Source organism: Aegilops tauschii, chromosome 2 (genome assembly GCF_002575655.3).
Source record: "Aegilops tauschii subsp. strangulata cultivar AL8/78 chromosome 2, Aet v6.0, whole genome shotgun sequence".
Lineage (NCBI taxonomy): Eukaryota > Viridiplantae > Streptophyta > Magnoliopsida > Poales > Poaceae > Aegilops > Aegilops tauschii.
This window is the reverse complement of record NC_053036.3, coordinates 388641184-388652317: the sequence shown is the minus strand read 5'-3', so window position 1 is coordinate 388652317 and position 11134 is coordinate 388641184.

Genomic DNA, 11134 nt, shown 5'->3' with positions numbered 1-11134 from the left:
ATGGTAAATGTATAGCAATTCATGGAATGAGGTAAAGCTAGCTCCGATAGATGCAAGAATGATACGTGCCGCAGTGACGGACCCACGCGGCTTGGGGATAATGCAGCCCGAGGGGGGCCCCAACAGAGCAAATCAAAGATGCAAAAGGATACACGTCACAGGGACAGGCCCATGCGATCTGGGGATAATGCAGCCCGAGGGGCGCCCCCAACTGAATAAACCGGAGAATGTCACCTGGCACCATTGCTGTAGAGATGTTGGAGTAGCCGAAGACGCGTGCTGAAGAAGTTGCTCCTCACGAGCCACCTGGGTCCTGAACCTCGGGATGTTCCAGGTGCTCAGGGGGCTCGTGAGGAACCGTCGCCATTTCCGCAAGGACCGCCCGGTGCCTGGCCTCCTGAGTCGCTAGAACACTCCTCAGGTGGCGTTGGTAGGTGACGGCCACGTTCGGCAGGCCGAATGGCATGTGAACGTAGCTGTGAGGGCGGCCCTCGCACCGACCAACGTGCAATGGCCAGAAGCGCTCCTGAGATGCGGCCCTATTGAGCCCTGGTATGTCGACGCAGACGCGCAGCTCGCTGTCCTCGCCAGGACGAGGAGCTACTCCAGGTGGTGGGCGGCGGTCGCCGCGCATGGCTCTCGCCTCTTGAAGCTCTTCGGTCGCCTTGGTGATGAATTCCTGAGCACTTGGCGTCTCATGCCTGGTGCCCTCGTGAGGGAAACGCGCGCTGAAGCACGCCTCCACGTGGTGCCCGAGCGCCTCCCTCGTGACGTTGACTAGGTCAGAGGCCCTCCAGAGGAGAGCCCTCGAGCCCAGCCTGAGAGGGACGCCGGGCACGCCTTCCTATGCGAGAGAGGGAGGCGCCCCTTCCGTGGCACAGGTCCTGAAGTGGTGCCGCTGGAGATGCCGCTCTCCTGAGGGTCTTGGCGGAGCAGCTGTTTCTTCTTCTTGGGGACGGCCTCAGGAGGGTAAGTGGCGCCTTTGTTGTCTGGGTCCTTGACTGCTGCGGCCTGGTAGGCGCGCTCAAGGGAGCACACCGCGTCCTTTTCCTCACAGACTATCGTGATGATGTCGTGGTTCCCTGGCATCTTGAGGACATTGTAGCCATGATGGGTCACCACCATGAACTTGGCCAGGGCTGGATATCCTAGGATGGCGTTGTATGGCAGACGGATATGGGCAACATCAAAGTCGATGAGCTCTGTGAAGTAGTTGTCGCACTGGCCGAAGGTGATAGGGAGGCGGATTTGCCCTATCGGGGTGGTGGAGCCGTCGGTCACTCCTGAGAAAGGCTTGGTGGGCTGCAGCTGATCATACGGCACTGGAGGCGGTCGAACGTCTCGATGCAAAGAACATTTAGCCCCGCACCACCATCGATGAGGGTTTTGGTGACCTGGACATTGCTGATGACGGGCGAGCAGAGCATCGGGAGGGCGCCGGCGGTTGCTGCGCACTTGAGCTGGTCTGACGAGCTGAAGGTGATGGTGCACTTGGACCACCTGAGCAGTCACATAGCCTCGAGCCTGGGGAGAGCCGCGTTCACTTTCTCGGGCAAACTGCTTGAAGATGCCCTAAGAAGCTAGGGCCTGAGCGCCGCCCAAGATGTAGGCGATGCCACGAGGCTCCTGGAAGCCCCCAGCCCCTTCGTCCTGGTGGTGGTCGTCATTCCTTCTTGGTGGTGGTGGCAGCGGAGGGAGGTCGGCGTTGCCCTGAGGACGGTCCTCGCGAGGCTGATCTCTCCAGGCGCCCTCACGAGGCTAGCCCTGCCAGCGGTCCTCACGAGGATGATCCCGCCAGTCCTGGCGGGGGCCGCGGTCGTCCCAGTGTCCTCCTCCATGGCCGTAGCCTCGATCGTTGCGCGCAGGGCGTTGACCAAGGCGCCCGTCGCGGATGGCCCTGAGCTCGTGACAATCATTGGTGTTGTGGCTGTGTACATTGTGGAAGATGCAGAATGGACGGCTGCCCTTGGATGACTCTGGGTGGTCGCAGCCGCGCTTCATCTCTGGTTCAGCCGCGAGCACGGCCGCCCCCTTGCGCTTCACGTCCTTGGCCTTGGCCTTCTTGTCTTCTGGGTCGACCGCTGGGAGCTCGAGGAGGGAAAGGCGCCCTTCATCAGCTCCCTTGCACTTGGTCGCCATGTTGAACATCTCCAGAGCCGTGCACAGGTCCTCGTGCATGGCAAGCTCCTCCTTCATCTTGACATCGCGGACGCCATCAGAGAACGCTGGAATGATGGCCTCATCCGAAACCTTGGGGATCTTGAGGCGCACGTTGTTGAAGCGTTGGATGTACTTCTACAGGGTCTCCCCCGGCTACTGCTTGATGCGCTGCAGGTCACCCGCGGCGGCCGGGCGGTCGCGAGTGCCCTAGAAGTTGGCGACGAAACGCTCGCGCATCTCACCCCAGGAAGAGATCGATCCTGGGGGCAGGTTCAGGAGCCACGAGCGCGCGCCATCCTTGAGAGCCATGGGGAACCAGTTCGCCATGACCTTCTCGTCGCCGCTGCCCACCTCGATGCTCAGCTCGTAAAGCTGCAGGAACTCAGCAGGGTCGGGGGTGTCGTCGTAGCATGGAGGCAGGTCGGGCTTGAACTTTCCTGGCCAGACGACGCTGCGAAGCTCAGGAGTGAAGGCGCGGCAGCCTGCGGTGGTTACCAGAGCCCGTTGTGGAGGTGGTGCTTGGTCTTGGAGCTCGTGCGCCACCGCGACAGGCGGAGCGCGGTCTTGACGTGGCAATGCTGGAAGCGCGCGTGCCTCCCCTTGCGGCCGCTGGATCTCCTCGCAACTTCCTTCTTCGTGCGCGGGCGCCCTGCACGGCGGGTCACGCCGCGGGGTCACGCGCCTTGGTGTGAGGGCGACGTCCTGACGAGGCGGCGGTGGTGGAGGTGCTCCGTGGGCTACGTCATCCGCCGCAGACAGTGGGCGAGGTAGCGAGAGAGACGGTGCAGGAGAGCCCCAAGCGGCGCTGGCCAGCTCGGCGATGCGGTCCAGCCACTCTTCGTAGAAGTCGTTGACGGGGCGGTAGTGCAGTAGCTCCCGCGCCGTGAGCAACGCAGCCGGCACATTTGCCGGGCCGTGACGAGCGTGGGATGATGAACCAGCCGGAGTCAGCGATGGGGTGGCTGTGCGCCCGTCACGCCGCACGGAGGGGTGCAGCCACGAGGCTTGTTGCTCGTGCCCCGCCGGGCCGGTGGCGGCGTTGGTGGCAGGTGATGGAGAACGACGGGGCGATGAGGGCGGCGAGGGCGGCCCATCGCTCAGCACGGGCTCGGCGAGCGTCAGCCATGGAAGCGGTGGAGCGGTGGCGAGTCAATCGGCGAAAGGGAAGCTCCGACGCACCCCTACCTGGCGCGCCAAATGTCGGATTCAGGGTTCCGCAGACCCTTGAGAGATTCGAACTCTGGGGTGCGTACGAAGAACTCTCCCTCCCCAGTCTGCCTACTTGACAATTCCACGGCCTAGCTCGACGAACCCAAAGAATAAGAGACACAGCAATTTATCCTGGTTCGGGCCACCTTGCGGTGTAATACCCTACTCCAGCTTTGTGGTGGATTGCCTCGAGGGGCTGAGGATGAACTAGTACAATGTGGGAACGGCCTCAGGAGGTGTTCTTGAGCTCGATGAGCTGGTGAGGTGGTCCTGGTGGAATCGATCCTTCGTCTATGGTGGTGGCTAAGTCCTATTTATAGTGGCCTTGGTCCTCTTCCCAAATGTAGGTGGGAAGGGATCCCACAACAGCCAGATTTGAAGGGGGACAACTAGTACAAGCTATCCTGACAAAAGTAGTCTTCGCCTGCAAAAGGCTCTGGTGGTGACGCTGTGTTGGGCTCCACGATGACATCTGTCCTGTCGTCGTGGCAGTCCTTGGTCTTGTTGCACCGATATGGAAACCTTTGCTTGATTCCTCGGGACTTCGCGCCTGCGCTTGCCTCCTTAGCACCAAAGGGGAAAATGGTACACTGCGCCCGCTGGCGCCCACCTGGCCTTGGTCGTCATGGCTCACGCCACATGAACCTCGCGAGGTGCGCCTTGCATAGATATCTCCGCTCCTCGGGAGCCTGCCTAGCAAGGCTGCCCCCCAGGGAGGTTTTGCTGTCGTTCGCCTCACGAGGTTTGGCCCCTCGCGAGGGTCTTGAGTTGTTGTTGCTGAAGCTAGGCCGTACCAGGCCGTTGTCTGAGCCGTGCCGTGGGCCGCGGGCAGGCAAGTATGGGTACCCCCGTTCTCAGGACGCCGACAGTGACCTTGGCTCAAGAGGAATACAATGAGGACTAAGTGACCTCAGAGTTCATCTCAGCCGCCTCAACCAGACGTACAGTTGACACAATAACTGGAACTGGTCTACCAAATCATTGTGTCTTCACCGAGCCTACCTGATTTCAAATTCCTCATCCTTTACCTTTACGTTATTCCGCTGCTGAAGAATTTGTGATCTACCTTCTGAAGAATTTGAACTAAAGAATTCCATCAAGCTGTTTTTCATTTTTTTTTCAGTTCATCATCCTCATACTTGTATGCTTGTATGATCACATGTTCTTCACCTGTATGTATTTTGTATGCATGATCTCTGCTTCTGTGATGATTTAGTTCCCTCGCGTTTTTATTTTTTTCACACTGATTTTCATTAAATTCATCAGAGTTTGACGAATATCTAAAAATCTCTTTCACCGTGTTCTGGGAGTTAACATGTGCTTTCAATAACCCTTCAGATCAGAGGAAGTATATCTAAAGGGAGAACATCCTATATTTATAACGAAGGAAAGGTATCTAAAGAGTTTTTTTTGAACGGGGCATAGCCCCTTTCCATTACTCATCATAACGAAAATACATAAGTTCCAACAAGGTTCAGAAGGAAACTAGAAAGGGGAAAGTGAGTTCAATGCATCTTTGGGAAACCCACTATGAGCACTCGTCATCGAGCATCTCACCGTGGGGCAAAAATCCAAAGACACCAAAGAACTACCAACCTAACAGGAAATAGTTTTGACCACGCACACGAGACAAAAGGCTCACAAATGAGCAGAGATAAAAGGCTACCGCAGGAGAAGTATGGCAATAGCAACAACCAGGACGACAGATCAAGCTTTGCGAATCATCGTTCGGGATCCCAGTGAAGCAGACGAGTTCACAAATCTTCCGCCGCTCCACCTGTACATATCCTCATCATCGTCGAGGCATTGGTCCTCAGCATCTTTGCTCCATGTTCCATCGCCTCACGATCAACTCCATTCATCAAACCTGCCCAGTAAGTAATATAGCCACAAGTAGAGAACACAATATCAAAAGGTGTTCTCAATTTTTCCCCTTCGAAGGTAGCTTGGTTACGGCAGTTCCATATCACCCAACATATGGCCGTCGGCCCAAATGTGTAGAATTTTGCCCCATCAGGCAGGAAAATATAGCACCAAGAGAAGTAATGCCAAATGTTGTTTGGGCATAACTTAGTGCCCAGAACACAGCCTACTGTCCTCCAAATCACTCTAGCTATAGGACAAGTGGAAAACAGATGTTGAGACGTCTATCTTTCTCCGCAGAACGAGCATTTGGGGTTGCCTGCCCATTTCCGCATGTTCATGACGTCTCTTGTTAGGACAGCGTCCTGGAAGAGTTGCCACAGGAAGATTTGAAGTTTTAGGGGAATTTTCGCTTTCCAAATCCACTTATAATTGCACGCGGCTAAATTCCGCTCCAAATACTCATATACCAATCTAGTTGTAAAAAATTTCTTCTTACCCAAGTTCCAAGTTCCAGGTTACTTGGTCTGGATCCTCCAAACTAGGCCATGAAGCTACAACAGCTGGAAGCTCCTCCCACTGCTCTATCAAAGGAGCGTGGAGTTGTCTTCGAAAGAAGTCACCACCCACCCCATTTTGGAATTTCGCCACCATAATTTCTTGCTCATTGCAAACGTTGTATAAAATAGGACACTTAAAGCATAGAGGAGGGTTACTATTCAAAGAGTCATTCCACACTCTAGCAATGTTCCTAGAGTTCAGAACCACTCCCCTACCAGCCAAATAGTACTCTTTAACTTTCATGAAAGCTCTCCAAATAGGGGAATCACCAAACTTGCATTTCATCGAGGTTATAGTATCTCTTTTAAGGTATTTGGCTCGAATCACGTCTTGCCACAAGCCTTGCTGTGTTTCAAGCTTCCACCACCATTTGGTGAGCAAGCTAATGTTTTATCTCCGAAGGTCTTTCACCCCAGCCCCCCTTTGCTCTTAGATCTGCAGATTCTAGCCCACTTCACCAAATGGTATCTCTTGCGTCCCTCATGTTCTTGCGAGAAGAAGCGTTTACGGTGTTTATCCTATTTATCAATAATCATTTTAGGAATCAAAAACATGGAAATATAGACTGTATACAATACTGTTAAGGGAGGAGCTAAGGAGAATAAGCCTCCCACCAGATGTGGATGCATTACCGGACCAAGATTCACAGCATTTCAGGAATCTTTCATCCACAAAATTCCAGCTCAGGTTACGAAGTGTCCAATAACTGACCGGGACTCCCAGATATTTCATCGAGAAATGCCCTATTTGGCAATTGAAGAGGTCCGCATAAAAGGCCAATGTATCATCATCCCCCCCCCCCAATGCAAAGGATTTCACTTTTCAGGAAATTAATTTTGAGCCCCGACATAAGCTCAAACATGTATAGCAGAAGTTTGAAATTAACAGTGGCCTCATTATCATGTTCAAAACATATCACCGTATCATCAGCGTACTAGAAAATGGCCACCCCATCCTTAACAAGGTCTAGTGCCAGTCCAGTAAGCAAACTTTCTTTCTGAGCATTACAGACCATCTTCGAAAGTACTTCCACGGCCAAATTAAATAAGAAAGAAGAGAAGGGGTCACCTTGGCGCACCCCTTTATAGCTTTGAAAGTATGGGCCTACCTCATTATTGAGTTTAATACTTACCGTTCCATTACGAAGTATTTTTTGAATCCAACCGCACCAGGTTGGTCTAAAACCACGGTCTCGAGGACAATTAAGGAGGAAATCCCAATTGATCTTATCGTAGGCCTTTTCAAAGTCCAATTTCAGGACAATCCCAAGTTTTTTCTTATGGTGGGTATGATGCAATACCTCATGCAGCGTGAGGATTCCGTCCATGATGTTTCCATGTGATGAAAGCATTCTGGTGAATGCTAATCAGCTTATCAGCAAAGATAGCTACCCGATTATCCAACACTTTAGCTATTAGTTTGTGTAAGTGCATTTAGTGCCCCTTAGTGATTTTGGTGTATTGAAGACTTATAGGTTAAGGGACTAATGCATTTGCGAGTGTACACAGGTCTATAAGTCTATGATGAGTTTGATATTTACAGAGAAAGTCGACCCCTAAAAATGAATGTCTTCAACTGAAGACTTTGGCTTTCTGAAGACTTTGAAAGTGAAGAAATTGGTGTGACTGTGAAGACATGATATTCATGTGAGGATTATGAAGCGTGAAGACTTTTGTTTTTGTAGTTTCATTTTCTTTTTCTTGAGCCATAGGAAACACCGTACTGTTAAAGGGGGTCGAGGTAAAACTAAGGAAAAGTTTCCAAGTGATGCTCATCTCAAAATCCTACACCTACCAATCCTATCGAGTGAAGCCATTGGAAATCTCATACAGTTCGGTCAATTTCTTCAGTGACAGAGATGAAGATCTTCTGGTCTCTGAGGAATTTGTTCTGACTGAGGAGTTAGGAATTCGCCAGTGCGGATTGCCTACAAGTGAGGAACATGATAGCCCTAGGGAATTTGATACTCAAATTTCCGACCGTTGCTGTGCTACGCGCCAGCTGTCCTAAAATATCTACCCACCTAACGGTCATATCATTGAAGGGCATTTATGTCTTATGATGCCGAGATGCTCCCTAGGCTATAAATAGCCGCCCCCCTACAACCACTAGTTGGTTGGCTGCTCTGAGAGAAACTGACACTTGTCATTGAGAGCATCCCATCCTCCGAGGACTTTGAGCGAAAATCATCAAGTGAGGAAAACCCAAACCCAAACACCTACAAACCCAAAGTGATTGAGCATCACTGAAGAGATTGTTCCTGTGTGGAACATCCTCCAGACGGTTAGGCGTCATGGTCTAGAGCATCGAAGAGTAAATTGTGGATCACCGAGTGACCGAGTTTGTGAAGGTTTGGAAGTCACCTGAAGACTTACCACAAGTGATTGGGCGAGTTCTATGTGACCTTAGCTCAAGGAGAATACGGTGAGGACTGTGTGTCCAGGACTGTGTGTCCTCGGGTTTAAATACCTAGCCGCTCCAACCAGACGTACGACTGTCACGGCAGTTGGAACTGGTCTACCAAATCATTGTCTTCACCGAGCCAACTGGTCCTATTTCCTCAACCCTTTCATTTCCTCATTACTGTGTTGTTGTACTTGATCGTTACTGTTTGAAGATTTTGACTGAAGACTTTCTCAATTTCCTCAATCCTATTTCTTCAGTCAGTTTGTCTTCAGCCTACTTATCGTGTGTTTACGCTACTTGTACTCTGTGCTTGTTTTCATTTCATCATGATGACTGTGCTACTGCTCTATTATGCTTGCATCTGAGTACTTATTCTGCTGCTAGTCGTTCGTGACTTAGGAATTTCCTCACCTTGAAATTCCTCAGTGACGAATTTGTAAAAATCGCCTATTCACCCCCCTCTAGTCGATATAACGCACTTTCAGTTTGTATGGGCACCGTAAGAGGCAGATGGGGCGGTACTGCTGATTTTTTTAGCCCCATTCATTTTAGGAATTAAAGTGCTAACCCCGTAGTTCAGGGCTAAATCAAGAGAATTACTATGGAATGCCTCAAATAGGTGCATTATGCCATTTTTAACAAAGCCCCAACAGTGTATATAGAATTCTGTCGGCATGTTATCCGGTTTAGGAGCTCTATTGCAGGCCATACTAAACAGAGTTTTTTTTCACCTCCTCCTCGGTGAATTCACTTGTGAGGAGTAAATCATCTTCCTCATTAAGCTTTTTATCCTCGGACCATGTATCAGGAGATAAGTGAAACCCAAAAAGTTCTTTATAGAATGCGATCGCATGGGCCAGCAGGTTTTGTGTGCCTTCAATAGTCACATCTCCTTATGTGAAGGAGTGGATAGTGTTTTTATGTTTTCTACCGTTTGCTACCCGATGATAAAAGGCAGTGTTCCGGTCTGCTTTGGGCAACCATCTCTCATTGGAATGTTGTAACCAGAAAAGATCTTCCATGATCAGGAGCTCATTGAGTTCCGAGTTAAGGACCGTCCTTTTCTCATATAAGTCTGGATCGAGAGGCCTATTTTCCTCCAGCCTCTCAATCTCTTCTAGCTCCTCTTTAATGCACCTTTTCTCTTCTTGGCATGTCCAAAGGAATGGGAACCCCATCCTTTGAAATACTTCTTAATACGTTTGATTTTTATGTTGAGAACATCAATAGGATCGTCGGCGAAAACAAGCTGCTCCCAGATCTTTTTTGCTTTGATGTAAAACTCCTCATTTTTTAACCAGGTCAGCTCAAACCTGAATTCACGTTGGTGGGAAGGGCCTGTTTTCTCGGGACCCGAGGTTAAGAGCAACGGATTATGGCCCGAGACGTCCCTCGCCAGTTTGCGGACTGTGACCAAAGGAAACAGGTCTTCCCAATCGAAATGCATAAGGATTCTATCCAATTTTTCCAGGGTGGGATGTTTCTGCTTATTAGTCCAGGTGTATTTCCCCCCTCCCATATGGATCTCTCTCAATTTCAAAGTCTGGATAACAGAATTGAATTTCTCTATGTAATGGGAGTGAGCCATATTTTTGTTTTTCTCTCCACTATCATGGAGAATATTAAAATCTCCGCCCACTATATAGGGGACATGAAGTTGGAAGCAAACAGAAACTAGTTCTGACAAAAACTCATCTTTTCTCTCATCTTGGGCTGCTCCATAGACCACTATGAGAGCCCGAACACACTTAAAAACTCATCTTTTCTCTCATCTTGGGCTGCTCATAGACCACTATGAGAGCCCGAACACACTTATGCTTCACATCATAAAACGTTAACTTGTAGAAGGAAATTACCAACTACCTAGGAGATGATTTCAAGGGTCTCTTTTTTCACTCCACACAGGATACCACCTGATTTTCCAACAGAAGGAACCCAATTCCATTCAAATCTGTCGAAGGGATCACTTTTCCTAAGGAACATAGAAGGGAATTTCTTTTTCATAGTTTCTTGAAGGCCTATAAAATCTAGGGAATGATCTTTAATAAGATCTGAGAAGCAGGTAGTCATCCCTTTTTTACCTCCCCCCTACAATTTCAGAATAGGCCATTCATTTAATTACCTTATTTTTTCCCCCTTGGTAACCATACTAGGAAGCAGAGTATGGTTACCTTTACATTCTTTCAAGGAAACATTATTTTTATATCTAAAAAGTTATATAACGAATTCTGGCGATAATGCATAGAGCCAGCCAGTCATGCTCCGTTTTACCAAATGTTTTACTGTGTCTGTTCGCTTGTTTCAGTATGTATTATGTAATCTATGCTTCATCGGAATGTATAGATCTCTTGTGAACGGAGTACACTGCCACTGTAAAATGGAAGTAATTCTGCACGCACGACGCACCTGCCCTCTGACTTCAGAACTCCTGATGCATATATATAGCCAAAGTAGTCTCCGGCTGTCCATAATAAACTACAGTTTCAAAGCAGAAGCAGTAATACAGGACAGCCCGGCCGATGCATATACACATAGGAGCAAATTGTTCAGTGTTCGGTACACGTCCATAAATGCTCGAGCGAGCCATTCCCACTCTGACAGCCTCCATGTGAGGTGAGATCTCTCGACACGAGGATGCATGCAGTGTTCCCGTCCCGTCCCTGGTGTACTTCTGGTAATGTCAAACTCAATATATCATTTTTAAAAGTTACAAAAATTCTGGAAAATATTCGGTGCAGTGGTAAAAAATTGATCTACGTTCGAGGTGCAAAAAAGATAAATTTATGCGTGAATTATAGTAGTTGTACGTGGTAGCTAATTTCTGTTTGGCTGTAAAATTGGCCAATCATCAATACCATCACTGAATGTTTCTTTCATATTTTTCTCTCGAGATGTGTTTTCGGTTCTGAATTTAAATTTTTGTGGGAAAATAGAC